The following is a 17,600-nucleotide window of genomic DNA, read 5'->3' as shown; positions in this document are numbered from 1 at the left end:
GATTTATCATGAGAAATTAGTTCATGAGATGATGGAAACTGAGAAGCCTCAGGATCTGCTATATGCAAGCTGCAGGCCCATGAAAGCTAATAGTGTAGTTTCAGTTCAAACTCACAGGCCAGGGGGCCAATGGCATAAGTCCTCATCTAAATCCAAAGGCCCAAGAATCAGAAGCACAAATACCTCAGGGGAGGAGAAGATGGGCATCCTAGCTCAAAGCAGAGAGAGTTAACTTACCTTTCCTCCACCTCTGTATTCTATTCAGGCCCTCAGCACATCAGTGTTGCCTACTCACATTAGCAAGTGAGATCTTTTTTACTCAGGGTACACTTCAAATCTCTTCCAAAAGAACTCTGCAGACACATCTAGAAATAATGGTTTTCCTTCCATCTGACCAATCCCTTAGCTTATTCAAGTTGACACAAAAAATTAATCATGTTTTTATATTTTTATTTCCTTCATCTGCTACAATGCAGGCTCCAAAAACACAGAAATATTTTTCTAGTATGTATACCAATGCATAATAAACATACATATTAGGACCTCGTACACTATAGTCAACAAAAATATTTTGAATAAGTTTAACAAAAAAGGATGAATAAGTATATCCTCACAGGACATTCAGAAAGCAAGTTCGTAAATACTAAGTGGAGCTCCTCCTGTATACTACCTTTTTAAATGGCAATGGTATTTAAATGAACAATATTTTTTTGCCTTCAAATTTGTAATATTATAGTAATATTCACACTTATTAAATTAAAAATTATAATTCCATAGAAAATGTTAATAATAAAAGAGTTGCAAAAGCTCAGTTAAGAATGAACCAAAGGTATTCCATACTAAGATATGATACCAATTTAGATTCTAAGCTAAAGAATGTTGCCATAGGCGATATATTTTCAAGATCACTAACATATTTAGCAAATTTTTAGAGCATTTATGGTGAGATGGAAATTAGGCTGGACTCTGGAGATTCAAAGATGAATATTACTGGATCACTGTTTTCAATATTTTGACAATGTTTTAGCTAGTATCCTAAGTATTGATAGAATATGACATTGAGAGCATTTGAGTGACTTCTTTTGAAATTGTGCATTCTACACAGTAATAACTGAAATTTTCTGCAAATTTATAATGTTAAACCAAGGTTTTACAGGCACAGATAAAACACACATAACATTATATTTTAAGTTAAAACTATTATGTTAATTATTTCTGCACAGTTTGGATAACTAATACAATTACATTTAGAAAATATATTATTATATAACAGTGAAATGTCTGAACCTTCTATGTCAGTGTTCAATAAATTGAATTTGCCATACCCAACGGGCTCAACAAGAAGGTGCACTCAAGGAAAGCAGACCACTTCAGACATGACCTTGCCATCTAACAAGTCGTATCAGAGCCACACAGATTAATTCCAGTTTGTTCTCTGAAGTGAAAATATTAGGGATATTAAGACTGTGGCAGTGGCTTTAAGCAATTTTGGAAAGGAGTAACAAAACAGGAATTTTGGCAACACTCCAATTCAAAAGCTACTGTCTGAATGCTTTATTTATGAGCTATGTTTGATTATCTGTGTCTTCTGAAAAGAAATTATAGACACATTACATCGAAAGACATATATGCGATCCCTGGCACATAATAGACACACAATAAATATTGTTGACCTATGACTAAAATAATATACTTTACATAATAAAGCGTACAATAAAATAATAGAAAATAAATTAATACACCAAAGTAATAAGCTCTGGCATTTTAACTTATCAAATATAAGGAAGTATTACAAGGGCTGAAGACAATTTCTTATTGAATATTAATTTTATTGTTGCTGCATGCATTCTTGGATCAGATTTAGAGATTTTCCAGAGAAGAAATTGGGTTTACACAAATGTTTACAGAGCCTAGTAGGTAACTGAGATTTACAAACAGACAGGTATATGAGAATATCAGTGTAAGAGATACTGTCAAGCTGGAAAACTTACCTGCTCCATCCTTATAAGGAGTATGTTATTTAGTTCCAGCTTATAGATACTTGGTGAAGATATCAGTTCAATATTGCCAGACTTTTGTATTTTTGTAAAGAGAAAGCCATAAATTAAAAGTTTGACTATAATTTTTCTGTAATTAAATGTTGACTATACACACAGACACACATACACAGACATATATTTTTATTTGGGTAATGTTGACTCTACACACAGACACACATACACAGAGGCATATATTTTTATTTGGGTAAATGTATAAAGATGAGACTATTAGATTACAACCGTTAGTTGTTAAATGATTTCTTTCTGGCGTATAGAAGCATAAATAACGGCCTACTGAGTTAACAGCTGTCTATATGATGGACCTGACCCTTCTAGAGCAGCAGTACCACCACTACCACCAGTAGCGGGAGTGTCAGCAGGTGCATCTTCATTTTGTTTTAACATCACCATCACATTCTCATTACACATCACATAGCTTTGAAAAGGTTTATGTTTTTTCTCAAATATTATTAATTTGATATTGACAACATCTCGTAGTAATCATTGTTTTTCATGGTGGTACAGATAAGAAAGATATGGTTGGGTTTCATAGTCATAGAATTATTGTCATTCTGGGCCACATAAGACTAGTAGTGTTAAAGTTTATTTCCTTTCTTTCAGTCAGAATTCTTTAGAAATTCAAAATGTGAATGGGTCTAAAATTATCATAAACAATGTATTAATATGCATAATAAATCCATTTACTAGATAAGTAACATTTACAAATAAATTATAGCTTAGCTGATTTGAGTAACATTGTATCAGATAATTTAAAAGAACCTTCGCACAAAATTGTTTAAATACATTTTCCAATGATAAGGAAAATGAAATCAGGACAGAATAAATGTCTTGTCTATTGTAATACAGATGGTTCATTCCCTTACAGATTTGTGTAAAAATAAAAGTCAGAAAACACTAAGATACTGATAGTGCTACTGGCTAAGAAAAAGTATCATGTTTACTATTTTCTCTATATCTACATGCAGTTTTCATATTCTGAAATGAATGGTGAAGCCATAGTCATCTCTTATTATTTTGCAGAGAAGAGCAGATTAGTAAAAGAGCAAGCTGGTGACCTGAGGTATATTTAGTTACTCCTCAGCCTGACAATAATAGTGAAACACAATACTAGTTTCATGAAATTTGTTTAGCTATTTTTTGTTTTATATGTCAATATTCTGGATTTTAAGAAATAAACTATTAAAACATATATTTAGCCTTATACATATTTATTAAATTATTTTGAAGAATAGCTTTTGGCATGCCTTATTGGTTTAATAGCTATTATTTTTCATTTTTAAAACTCATGTTATAAACACAGATCCTAATCATTAAATTATTACAAATCTTAAAATGAATATCCCTAAGTATAAAATAGATGTATTATTATATCTCAAGTTAAAAACAGTGGAGGCAAAACTATCGTCTCTCATCTTTCAAACTCATTTTATTCTTATTATGTAAAGAAAATGCTTTAATACTTTGGAGTTTTTTATTATATTACCCTTTATAGTTTTCATTTAGTAATAAAAAACTTTTTATATGTTTATGATTTCCAAAGACTAAAATATATTGTAGGTTTTTTCTTGTATGATTTAATATTTATTTTTGAAGTATTAATTATTTAAGCAATTTATCATTTTCAGTCATTATTCTTGATCTAAATTCCAGTGATATTTGATTTCTGAGAAATTCGCTATTCTTTTGGATTTTTCACATTTTCAAAAGACAACGTTATTTGTACATACCTATCTTTGTTGTAAAAAGTAAAATCATGCAAGAAGTGTAAAAAAGAAAAAGACTTGTAAACTGAAAATGAAGTGTCTTTTTAGTAGACCCTGTAATTACCCTGAAAATGATCTATCATTTGATAAAGGAATCATAAATCAGGATATTAATAGGTGAATCTTCATTCATGTCAATGGAAACTCAATATAGCTTCATAAAGTTGCCCTACACTACCTCTTTAATACTCTTTGCTAAGTGTGTTCTGGCCTCAATTGTTTTCCTTCATAAGCACTGGGAAAATGTACTCGTTGCTGCTGTAGGGTCACTGCAATTCTATCCCCTCTCTGGAGTACTTTACTTCCTCTATTCATACAAGAAGATTGGCTCTTTCATGTTCTCTGTTAACCATTTCAATATGACCTCTTCATTTTTTTTAACCACAAAATTGTTCTCACATCACTCATCACCATATAAAATTTTCCTTCTTAGTTATTGTGTACATGCTCATTGATTTATCTGGTACAATATTTCCTCCCTAAGGACTGAACACTAGCTGTTTGATTCCCTTTATTAGAGTTGTGAAAGAATGAGGAATCAGGGTGTATAGATGTATTTGAGGTAGTTGTACGCCTTTCAGTGAGTGCATCTAGTTGAATGCTTGCAATTTAAATACAGTGTTGTCAAGATCAGGCCTAAATTATGTTATAGCAAATATATGTACTTGTTTGCATATCCTTTTTTTAAAGCATAGAGTACTAACACTAATGTCAAGCCCTGTGTTACAATCGTTATGATTTATTTTTGAAGGCTAATTCTTTTTCCAATCTTTCTTTGTTTTTCAGGATGTACCACTTTATGCCATTATTTTAGCCACCAAATGACATTCTCTAAACTGTGTATGTGTGTGTGCATATTTCATTATGTCTTCTAGAAGAAAACAAGTATTACATTTGTTACAGAATTTTTTGAAATTTGATTTACATTTAGCTTAATGTGAATAATGGGGAATGAGAAAAAAAGTCTGTGCTTATTTATTAATTCATCTATTTAAGAAGTACTTATTGAGCACTTACTCTGGACCTGGCACTCATGTAGGCACTCAGACTACAGTAGTAAAAAGTATATAAAAATTTCAGAATCAATAGAGCTTGCAATCTCATGTGGGGAGACGGTAAACAATAAATATAATAACTAAGTTATATAAAAGTTATAATTAAATAAATTATACTGTAAAAGAAATAAAATTGTTATAAAATAGATTAATACGACTGGCTTTGCAAATAGTGGTGGGGTTTTACAATTAAATGGGAAGTCAAATTTGACCTCATTGAAAAGGCAAAATTTGTGCAAAGACTTGAAGCAAATGAGGGAGTGAGCTATGTGGATAACTGGAAAAAGAAAAAGACATTCCAGACAATGTAGAACAAAAGCTCTTAGATGCATCTCCTTTGTTGATCAAAAGCAAAAAGACTAACAAAGTTGCAACAGAGTAAGCAATAAGCATACGTTGTGCTTGAGAAATACCCAAGAGCCAAGTTGTGTAAGGTCTTCTGGAGTACAAATAAGCCAGTGATAAGCACACCAACACTTGGGATAAAATTATCTTTGTGTGGATGTACCTGTATATGACAAGCAGCAAAGTTGGTAAGAAAGGGCTGGAATAATATTTTAGAGCAGTGACTTCAGTGTGGGGGAGATTTTGCCTTCCTCTCCCAGGAGACACTGGGTAATGTTGATGAAGGATTTTCTTTGGGTACTGCTTGGCCAGCTGGAGACCTCCTCAGCCAGCGATGCCCCTTCCCAGGCCTTGCTTGGCCTTGAGTTTGCTGCAGGAGTTACCCCACCCACTCAGCCTGCCAGGGAACACCTGCCTTATGCTCTGGCCTGGAACCCATGCTCACGTTCCATCCACAGTTGAGCTGGGCATGCAGCAATCTGCTTTGCCTTGGGTGCTGGCAACTGGATGAGGAGAACACAGTGGTGCTTGAAAAACTCTGAGGTGCCAGTGACCCCAAAGACCTAACATGAGTATTACAAAATGCTACAACTCATTCAGTCCTTCTGCATCCTGCAGGCAGCAGTTCCAAGGCTGACATGCCCTGCCGTTATTTCCCGACATGTGGGGTGACTGCCTGGCACCCACGCAGGATGGAGGGCTACAGTATTACAGCCGTTCTTGTACCTGTGTTTGGTGGGTACTGAGTTCTTGTCCAGCATACAAGAATGGGGTTATGCTGATGACCAAATGGTGAGAGGGGAGGAAAAATGTTGTATTGAGTGACAGAACAGCTATCAATAGAGAGGGGACTTGAAGTGGGTGGTCCCCCACCCAAAGGCAGGTAGTCCCTCCCACCCAAAGGTGGGTAGTCCCTCCTACATGAAAGTGGATAGCCCCAAAGTGTGGCTGAGTCCAGGGCTTTTATGGGCTCAGAATAGGGGAGTGTGTGCTGATTGGTTTATGAGTAAGCAAAAAATGTTAAAACAAAGGTATCACACAAAGCTAGGCACAACAGTGTAAAAAACCAACTAGGGAAGGGTAGGTATATATTTAAAGTAGATGGAATGGGGATCAGTCTGGGAAAAAGCACACCAAATGGGAAGAGAGGTTCTCAGTCTGGTCCGTGGATAAATATGAGACTTGTAGCCTGGCTTTCAGGCTTTAAACTGTCTTGGTTTGAAGGTTGAGTTTCATCAGGGAACCTCCCATATCTGGCTAGGGATTTGTCTGCCTCCTGCTGCTATAAATGTCTGGAGAGATATATATATATATATATATATATATATATATATATATATATATATATATATATATATATATATATTTATTTATTTATTTTCATGACTTGGAAATAGGGAGAAAAAGGATAGCATTCCTGGAATCTCCTAAGAGACCAGAAATGCTGCTAAAACACTCACCAGGCGTAGGACAGCCTCTCCCATAAAAATGAGTTATCTCGGCCCAGATGGCAGTAGTGCTAAGGTTAAAAATCCTCCTTTAGAGAATCAAAGTCCAGTCATGAGGTATGTGCTTGGCACATCATTATTGTTTGAAACTATGCTTTAAGTTTTATATATTTCAACATTTGGGTGAAGAGCTGACAATATCCAAAATAAATGCAGAGAAGGGAAAGAAAAAACACAATCAAGTGCTGAAAAGCATTATCCCAATAATAAAAATCTGTGAAGAAATATCAAGAGTAAAAAGTAATTCCATGAGAACTAATTGTTTCAGTTTTCCTGCTCCAGGGCGTGTCTTATCTAATGAATAAAACTAGGCCCAAGAAAAACAGTTGTTCTAAGAAATAAAGCTAGAATTTAAAATGAAAAGGCATCTATACCCAGAATAAAAATAATTTCAAGGTCTGTGTTTGCAGACATATGAGGACTGTCAAAAGTTGAGAGAGACATTTGTTCAGATCAATATAACAATGTGCCATTACAAGAAACATTACTATGATCATGCTTCTTCCATAAATGAGTAAAGTTAATGGGCAGGCATTCTTGGATTTTGTTTGGCACAGCAGAAACTGGAATTTATCTTAGCGCTCTATTAATCCCTTAGGATCACTAACACATCATAAAGTCATATTAGATATGGTAAAACCTAAGAAATACACTATTCTAACATTTAAGAAACCTAGTGTTTTCTCTTAGTTTCCTGGACTTACTTTCAGCATTGCTTTTTTGCTTGTTTTGTAATTTGCATGATCATTTTCTGTCTTGGAATCTTGTTTATTCTGAGTTTCTCCCCAAAGGAGCAGATATTCTAGGTACAAAATGACCTTAAAAGTAATAAGCTGTTATGTATGTGATTAGAAGCGTTGCTATGAGCTTAAGGATAGATTTTAGACTCATAAATTATATTGTGACAGTTTGTCATTGCCTTTTTGAAAATAGTTGTCTGTAATTTACCAACCTTACATCTAAATGCTATATTTCTGATTGCAGCTAAAAATGCTTTCTCTGAGGAAAAGATGGATAGTATGGTTCATGGAAGAAAAATAATATGATGAAAATGTCAGGTCTTAGAATGGTAATTTGGGCTTCTTCTGCTGCCTGGTTACCACATGACCTTGAGCAATGCCTGGCTTCTTTGGCCTTTAATTTATCCATTCTAAGCGAGCATAATACCACAAAATGAAGATCATTAGATTGTTATGAGGAGACTCTAATAAAAATGCACTTTTCAAAAATGCAGCATATAGTATATTTTACTCTATTTAGAGTAAAATATACCTTTCTTCCAATACATTTTTGAGAGCTTTTCATGTTGGTTCTCCTTTAATGATGAGCACCTCATAGAGCTTCAGCAGACATTTCAAATACCATACAAGTAATTCTTTATTTCTATGAATGCACGGGACATTCAGATCTGTCTGTTCTTCACACAGAGAAGCAAACTGATCATTCAATATATATTCCACTGTTTATACACTGATATGTGAGTTTTCTTCAGATTATATCTGTTTTCTTCATAACAGATTTAAGGACAAAAGATGTAACATTTTATTTCACAGTAGACTAAAATATTGTGGTTCATATTTGGGTACAAATGAAAGTATGGTAGATTCAATAGTTTTATTTGAATTCATTAAAATTTTAGTGGATTTTAGAGCAAATATAATATGTTGACAGCACGATTAAATAACTCTCTCGTAAGAAACTCAAGTGAAGATATGGGGATTATACTCTAGGTTAGATTAGTTACATTTAAAAAAATATTTCTATATATGCTGTCACAGATAAATAAATTCAAAATAAATTATCTTAAAATTTTGAGTAGGCTAGGCTTCCAGAATTGGTATAATTCATTCTTTCAAATGTGATATACTTTGACAAATGCATTAATATTAAATTAATGAAATTATGAAGTTATATGGCTTTAAACGTCTCAAAAATCCTAGTGGCTGAAAGTAGAAAGGCATTGCGCCCACGTGTAGCCTTCATTTGTAGGCCCTACATTTCCTAGAAAAATTGGTTCAAATTAAATTTTATGTATAAACATTCAACATTATCATTATTTCTGTTTCAAAAAGATAAAATATTATGGCCTCAAAAGAAACCAAGCATCTGAAGCATGCAATTTTACATTATAGTGATACATATGTTCTCTTACATTTCTAGACTGCTAAAATGTTGGAAACCAGAGACAACAGGAATAATTTAGAATCTAGGATTCTCAAAAAACTCTGCTCATTTCCGTTACCTTTGAAATTCAAAATAATAATAATAGCAATAATAATAATAGTAAATTTACTGGGCTCAACTTGATTTACTAGATCTGAGTCTGGGTGTCAAATTTTAAAAATCAGTTTCTCAGTGATTCTTCTGTGCAGCTCATGAGAGAAACCATTGATCTAGTCAACATAATGTTTAACAGAGGAGAAAACAGAGTCCCAGAAAGGTTGAATAATTTAGTATGAATGTATAGCTAATTGGCAAAACTAACTCTAGAGTTTAAATCTCCAGGTGAAGAGACTATATTATAACATTTTTTCCCTGGGAAAGAAAATATGTTTTTAGATTAAAATTGCATAAGTTTCAGTTCCGTAAATGAGTTTAGTATTTTCCATTTTATACATGTGCATGTGTGTATGTACTTCACCCTTTATTTTGTAGCCATGAGGTTTCTTCCCTCAATAAATGCAGGAAACTTCCACATTAGCTCATGAAAGGTTGATTTTTGGAAACAATTAAATTTAAAAAAAAAAATATTCTCATTATTTCTTCAGGATTCTTAAAAACACCAGAGTTATTGGACAAGTAATATGATCCATAGAGTCAGAGGCCAAAATGGTAAGATGTGTAAAATACCCAGGCTCCCGAGAGCTACATATTTCATGTAAAAGGGTTCAGAGGGACACAGTGGTGTCAGAAATGGTTCAATGTGGGAATTGTGGATTTGGTTTGGAATTTTGTTAATTGTGCATTAGTGATGCCATTAACTACTTTTCACACATAGCACCAGGTTGGTTTACATGTTCAACAACTGTAATTAAATACCTTTTACTAATGTCAAAAATTCGAACTTTAACACAATGAAAAGCGTGAACATAGATCTGATTACCATGTTCAGATTTCTCCTAGAATACTCTAAACACTGAATGGTCATTTAATTCAGATTAACCTTATTAAACATTTATGTTATGGCGCATGATTTATTCTTCCTTAGGAAGTCAGAGTCATTGATCTGGAGACTTTAAAAAATATACATATGATATATATAATGTTATGAACAATAATGTATTAAGTCCCGATAATAGCAATGTCAACACAAATGTCTATACACAGTCCAAGCCACTTCTCTGACCACCATATTGGTATAGTTAATTGCCTATTTTACGTAGTCACTCAAATGTGTAAAGGCATTTCATGCTATTTAGCAGGACTTTTTTTTTCAGTTCTTAAAATTCTGATAAAATACATAACATAAAACTTACCTTCTTAATCATTTTTTAGCATACAGTTCAATTGTATTAATTACTTTAGTAATGTTGTGTAACAATTACTATTATTCGTCTCCATAACTTTTTTCATGTTGTAAAGCTGAAACTTAATACTCATTAAACAATAATTCCTCTTTCCTCTCTCCCCTCATCTCTTGCAATCACCATTCTACTTTTTGTCTCTATGATTGTAAATACTGTAAATATCACAGATTAGTGGCATCATACAGTACTTTTCTTTTTGAGACTGGCTTATTTCACTTGGCATTATTTCTTCAAGGTTATTGGGTCAGACTTGTTTTTATGTTTTAAGGCTGAAGAGTATCCCATGATGTTTGTGTGTGTGTGTGTGTATGTATACATATATATGTACATATATATGTGTATATATGTAAATATATGTATATATATTTGCATGTGTTTGTGTGTATACATACATACATACTACATTTTGCTTATTTATTTATACATTTTGTTTATCTATTTACCCATCAATAGACACTTGGGCTTGAGTTACTTCCACATTTTAACTATTATGAGTAATGCTGCCATGAATGTGTGTGTACAAATATCTCTTTGAGACATTGTTTTCATTTATTTCTGGTATATACTGAGTGGAATTGCTGTATCATACAGTAATTTCATTTTTAATTTTTTGAGAAATTTCTATACTGTTTTTTCACAGTATAGGTACCACTTTACATTCCCACCAACGGAGCAGAAAACATTACATTTCTCCACTGGAATTATAGTAGGTTAATCTTTCCTTGAAAGTGCAAAGCTGAAATTTACTAAATGGCATTTCCAAATGACTTGTCTACCAATCTAAACATTCCTTTTTTTCATCTTCAGAGTTTTATATTCTATCCCCTTTCTTTAAAAATTCACTTTAAATTAAATGTACCTCTAATAATTTTATGAATTAATTTAAACATACAATGTCATCTACATTCAAAACATCTCTCTAAACGATTATGCTACATAAAATACACATGGTATATTTACTTAACGCCATTTAACATTTTTAAGATAAGAACAACAAACTTAAAAAGGTCAAATAGGGAAGAATGTTTGAGATTGCAAAAGGCAAAAACTGAAACATATACAAGTCTTATGATGCCAAATATAATTTTTATATTTCTCATGATTCTCTTCAATAAAAAAATACAGTATTCTAATGTAGATAACTTTCTGAGCAAGGTGTTTCTATTAAATAAGCCAAGTCAACAACTGATATTCCAGTTGATACATGTAATTTTCTTGTTTCTGGGCTCTCATGAAATGTTGTAAATGTTCAGAAACATAAGTGATTACAGTATCAGATGTTTTAGTGCTCAATTTTTACATACTTTAAATGTAATTTAGTTCAAACTATTTGTTTTATGCATGAGGAAACTAAGCCACTCTTGCCCCCAGAAAAATACAAGTTCTCAGTCAATGCCATACACCTACTGGGTGGCTAAAGGGAGACTATTATCAATTTTTGTTCTAAAATGTTTTCTGCTATGCAGTCTTCAAATAATTGTATATCTATGAGAATGGCCTCCATTAACTCCCAGGCTAGATAGTGTCTCATAAACATACTAGGATCGATGAATTGAAACCTCTAGTGCGTGATATCTTGACATCTTTGCTTGTATAAAATTGACCATAAAATGTAGGTTGTGTTGAGAAGTAATGATTTTAAAACTATAAACATTACATATTAACACTTTAGTCAACGACAGACCACATATAAGACAGTTATTTGATAATATTATAACACCACAATTATCATATTGTACCTTTTTTATGTTTACATGCACAAATACTATAGTATTATAATTGCTTAGTGTAAGCAATTATAATTCAGAATATTAACATTCTCTGCAGGTTTATAGCCTAGGAGCAATAGGCTTTACCTTATAGCCTAGGTGTTTAGTAGACTGTACATTCTATGTTTTTGTAAGTATACTTTATGATAGTTGCACAATGACAAAGTTGCTTACCAACATATCTTGTCATTAAGCAGCATGACTGTATCTAGTTTTCAGATACAGTCTTGAGCATTTAAACTGCCCTTTATTTACTCAGCTGGATCCCCTGTTTCCCGTTCTTTCAAAAATACCATTTCCTAATATTCCTCTATTTTTTGTGCATGTGTGTGCACAATCACATGCACTTTTTCATCACCACTTCTACGTTAAGGAGAGATTAGTTCACTTCACTTCTATTCTGTATCTATAACAAAGAGATGGAAAATCCTGCTTTAAGCATTTGCATGGATACCTTAGTATGTGATGAATGTTTATGTCTGTGGACCATTTGAAAATGAAACAGAAAACAGTCAGAATTTAAAAATCTTGTAGCTTTCTTCTTCTGAAATTTTGCCTTTATACTATCAAATTTGCATACTTCACTACAAATTGCTGAATAAAATAAGACAATGGTATTTTATTCTTATATGTTTGCCGTACTTTCTTTTCTCCACCATATTCTTTAAGGTAGGGAATTATGACGCAATTAGTTTAAAATTTGAAATTACAGTTACAAACATTTCAATGCATCATTTAGTCTTCATCAGTAAAAGCTGGTTTTCTTTTTCTGTAGGACTGTGAGGGACAAATGATTAACCAAATGAGTTTTTTAAATGCAGACTGTCCCATGATGCACATATTAATTAAATGAATAATAATAATAAAGTAAAAAAATTCACCTGGGCAAATAATAGTGTTAATATACAAATGAACCCATAGATTTGAGTAAATGTGATATAATGTATGCTATTAATAGTAAAGAAATAATTATCCTGATATGGCATGTGATCAATACCTCAATATATTAAGTACATAAGTATACATACATAATCAGTTATTTATATTATATGCAAGTTTCAATAATGTCCTCATATGAGCAATTTTATGAGTTTATCATTAAAATTCTGGATATACTTATATTCTTAAAAAATAACAAATCTACGAAGTGAATCAAAACTGCTTTATGAGAAAGCTATAAAATTAGCTGTTTATTTTGATAGCTTCCTTATTCTCGTTGAATAGAAAAGGGAACTTGCTTTCCCAGTGTAAATATTTTTAAAAGTTCTATATTGTACTAAATTACAAATAAAAAGTAAACTAAAATGTCAGAAATGTTGTCAAGTTTGTGACTCTGATTATGTATTATTTTGTAAAATTGAAATAAAGAGACTTTCAAAGCTTGGTTTTATCATTCAGATTTAAGTTTCTGTGAAACATTTTCTGAGGAAAAGAAAAGAAATATTTATAGGCTAATTTAAAAATATATCTACAATGCTTATGAAATATTTAAAATAAATGTAATTTGTAATCTGAGTTCCTTTCATCATTAATATATAAAGATGAGAAACATCAACTCAGTGGATTGGAAATATTGATAAAATATAAAGTCTGTCTTCATTTACCACAGGCTTCTGTTTTCCAACCTTTCTTTGACAAGATATGTCACCTTGACAAGCCAGTTAGCATAAATGACTTAGAACTCCCTGAACTCTGTATTTAATACAGTCAGGACCCCACACTTCAAATTGTCATATACCATTATTATGTTTCAGGATGTCAGTCTGTTATCTGAAGGATAGTGCCTCCCTATGTGTAAATTCTTCTGGTATTTGTCTTTGGGTGTCAGCATCAAAAGATGTGATCTTTGATCACTAATCTAATACTTTATGGAGCTGTAAACAGAAAATAAAGCAAGAATTTTGTTTTGATTGATAGACTGTTCTGTGAATTTGGGATTAAGGCAATGACTTCAGTGATTGCTCATGTTTTATATCATTTAGGTTCAAACAGAAACTTTTATGCCTGCAGAATGTAAACAAAAACACTTTAAAAAATCCTTTTATGTCATACAGTTTTTAAACGTAATTGTTAATGCAGTTATTCTCCAAATGTAGATTAAAATTTGAGTCTTTTGTACATCTGTGTGTGATAAAGAGTACAATTTCAAAGGACATATGTATATAAAGAATGGTCAGGAGGGTGTGAATGAAGATGGCAGAATTATCCCCACAAAGATAACAGTTTAACAACTACCTTCAGACAAAAAGCACATTTATGAGAATCAAAAATCAGATGAGCCCTCATGGTACCTGATTGTAACTTCGTATAGCTGAAAGAGGTCACTGAAGAGATAGGAAAAACTGTCTTGAATGGCAAATGCTACCCCTCTCCCATCCCCTAGCAGCAGCTGAGTGGTGCAGTGTTTCTGTGCTCTGGGAAGAGGGAGGGAACAGCAATTGAGAGGCACTGACCTCAGTGCTGCCCTGTTATTGCAGAAAGAAAAACTGGATCAAATTCAGCTGATGCCTGCCCACAGAGGTAACATTTGAAACAGGCTTAGCCAGAGGGGAACCCTCAATCTCAGCAGTCAGACTTGAATTCCTGCAAGCCTTGCTATTGTGGGCTAAAGTGCTTTGAGGAACCAAATAAACTTGAAAGACAACTAGGACAAAAAAACTGCAAATCCTAGAATCCTGGTGCAGAACGGGGTCCAGAGCCAGGGGAATGGGGGAAAATGTAATTTGCTAGAACACCATCCTTGGCAGCTAAAGGAGTGCTGGCATCACTCCTTCCCTAACCTCAGGCCGCACAGCTCAGGGCTCCAAAAGGGATTCCTTCCTTCCGTTTGAGGAGAAGATAAAGAAGAGTGGGGAGGACTTTGTCTTACATCTTGTATACTAGCTCACCTATAACAAGATGGGGCACTGGTCAGAGTAGGGAGACCCTCTTTTCAGGCCCTTTCTCTGGGATAACATTTATAGACACATCTTGGAACAGAAGAGAACTTGCTGCCTTAAAGGAAAGAACCTAGTTCCGCTAATCTTCATCGCCTACTAACTGAAAAACCCCTACCCTGGAGAAACTAGCAGTGACATCCAAGTACTATGTTGAAGGCCTTAGGTGAGACTCAGACTTGTTGGCTTCAAGTGAGAATCAGCACATTACTTCCTGTGGTAGTTATGTGGGGAGATTCATTATGCTTTAGAAAAGTGGGAGGAAAAGTAAAGGGGACTTTACCTCATACTTTAGGTGCCAAGTTGGCCACAGTGAGGGTAGAGCACCAAGTAAGTTCTTGGGGTCATTGATTCCAGGAATTGACTCTTGGATGGCATTTCTGGACCTGCCCTGGGCTAGAGGGGAATTCACTGTCCTGAAGGGTGAGTCCCAGGCCAGTCAGCTTTCACCACAGTCTGACTGAGGTGTCCCTGGTATTAAAGGGAACATCAGTGATAGTCTGGCAGTACTTCCCATGGGTCTGTGGTGATGGTGCTCATAGAATGGGTCTCCTCTGTCTTTGTAAAGAGGAAGAAAAAGTGAAAAGGACTGTATCTTGTAGTTTGTGTACCAGCTGAGCTGCAGTACATTAGAACATCAGGTAGATTTCTAAGGTTTTTAACTGATCAATGGCTTCTGATGGCAGCTCTTGACCCACTCAAGGTCTGAGAGAGCTCATTGCCCTGAAAGGAAGAACAAAGGTCTGGCTGGCTTTGCACCTAATTAATGAGTGTAGAACTCTAAGATCTTGAACAAACATTGGTGAAAGCCAGGGATGGTTAAAGCAAGCATTTGGTGAGACCCACTCCTGTGCTAACATCATGTCAAACCCAGGGCAGTCATAGTGACGTTGGCCACTGGAATGCTCCAGATGGCTCAGAGCGGAGACAGATAGGTACTCTGTTGATTTGGAACAAAGTAAGGGAAGAGAACAAGAGTCTATGCCTGGTGATCCAGATACTTCTCCCAGATCTTGTTCAAAACCTTCAAGGCAGTACCACAAGTTTGCAAGAAGACTTCCCAAGAAGACAGGTACAAATAAGCCCAGACTGTGAAGACCACAATAAACATCCAACTTTTCCATTCCCAGACACAGAAAAATGTCCACAATATCAAGATCATTTAGGAATATATGAGCTAACCAAATGAAATAAATAAGGCAAGATGGATCAATTCTGCAGAAACAGATGTGTGGTCTTTTTGACAGAGAATTCAAAATAGCTGTGTTGAGGAAACTCAAATAAATTCAACATAATCAAGAGAAAGGATTCAGTATTCTACTAGATAAATTTAACAAAGAGAGTGAAGTAATTCAAAAGAAACAAGCAGAAATTCTGGAACTGAAAAATGTAATTGACATCTTGAGGAATGAAGCAGAGCCCTTTAATAGCAGAATTGATAAAGCAGAAGAAATAATTAGTGAGCCTGAAGACAGGCTATTTGGGCATGCAGAGTTAGAGAACACAAAAGAAAAAAATAAAAAATACTGAAACTCGTCTACAGGATCTAGAAAACATATTCAAATGGCCAATCTAAGAGTTATTGGCCTTAAAGAGGAGGTAGAGAAAGAGACAGGGGTAGAAAGTTTGCTCAAAGGAATATTAACAGAGAACTTGCCAAACCTAGAGAAAAATATAAATATCCCAATAAAAGAAGGTTATAGAATGCCAAGCAGATTTAATCCAAAGACTACCTCAAAGCTTTTAATAATCAAATTCCCAAAGATCAAGGATAAAGAAAGGATCCTAAAAGCAGCAGGAGAAAACAAACAAATAATATAAAATAGAATTTCAATACATCTGTCAGCAGACTTTTCAGTGAAAATCTAACAGGCCAGGATAGCATGGCGTGATGTATTAAAGTTCTAAAGGAAATAAGCTTTTACCTTAGAATGGAATCTGAGAAAAATATCCTTAAAACATGAAAGGAAACAAAAACTTTCTAAGACAAATGAAAGCTGAGGATTTCATCCACACCACAGCTGTCCTATTAGAAATGCTAAAGATAGTACTTCAATCAGAAATAAAAGGATGTCAAAGAGCAAGAAGGTAGAAAACTCACTGATAATAGTAATATCAGAAAATATTGTAACATTGTAACTGTTGTGTGCAATTACTCTTATATTAAGAAAAAATTCTAAACAATAAACAAATCAAACAACAACTTTTAAAGACATAGCAATATAAGATACAAATAGAAGAAGCAAACACTTAATGAGTAAGTAAAAGTGTAGCGCTTTTATTTATTTATTTATTTATTTTGCTGGTTGTTTGTGCAAACAGTGCCTTATCAGCTTAAAGTCATAGTTTATAGGATAGAATTTGCAAACCTGATAGAACGCTCCAACAAAACACATACCAGGAATACACAAAAAGCAAATAGGAATAAACTAAATTGTATCACCAGAGAAAATAACTTTCCCTAAAATGAAAGCAAGAAAGAAAAGAAAGAAAGAAAGAAAGAAAGAAAGAAAGAAAGAAAGAAAGAAAGAAAGAAAGAAAGAAAGAGAGAAAGAGAGAGAGAGAGAAAGAAAGAAAAGAAAGAAAGAAAGAAAGAAAGAAAGAAAGAAAGAAAGAAAGAAAGAAAGAAAGAAAGAA

Source organism: Colobus angolensis, unplaced genomic scaffold, assembly GCF_000951035.1.
Source record: "Colobus angolensis palliatus isolate OR3802 unplaced genomic scaffold, Cang.pa_1.0 Scaffold234, whole genome shotgun sequence".
Taxonomy (NCBI): Eukaryota; Metazoa; Chordata; class Mammalia; order Primates; family Cercopithecidae; genus Colobus; species Colobus angolensis.
This window is presented reverse-complemented; position numbering follows the sequence as displayed.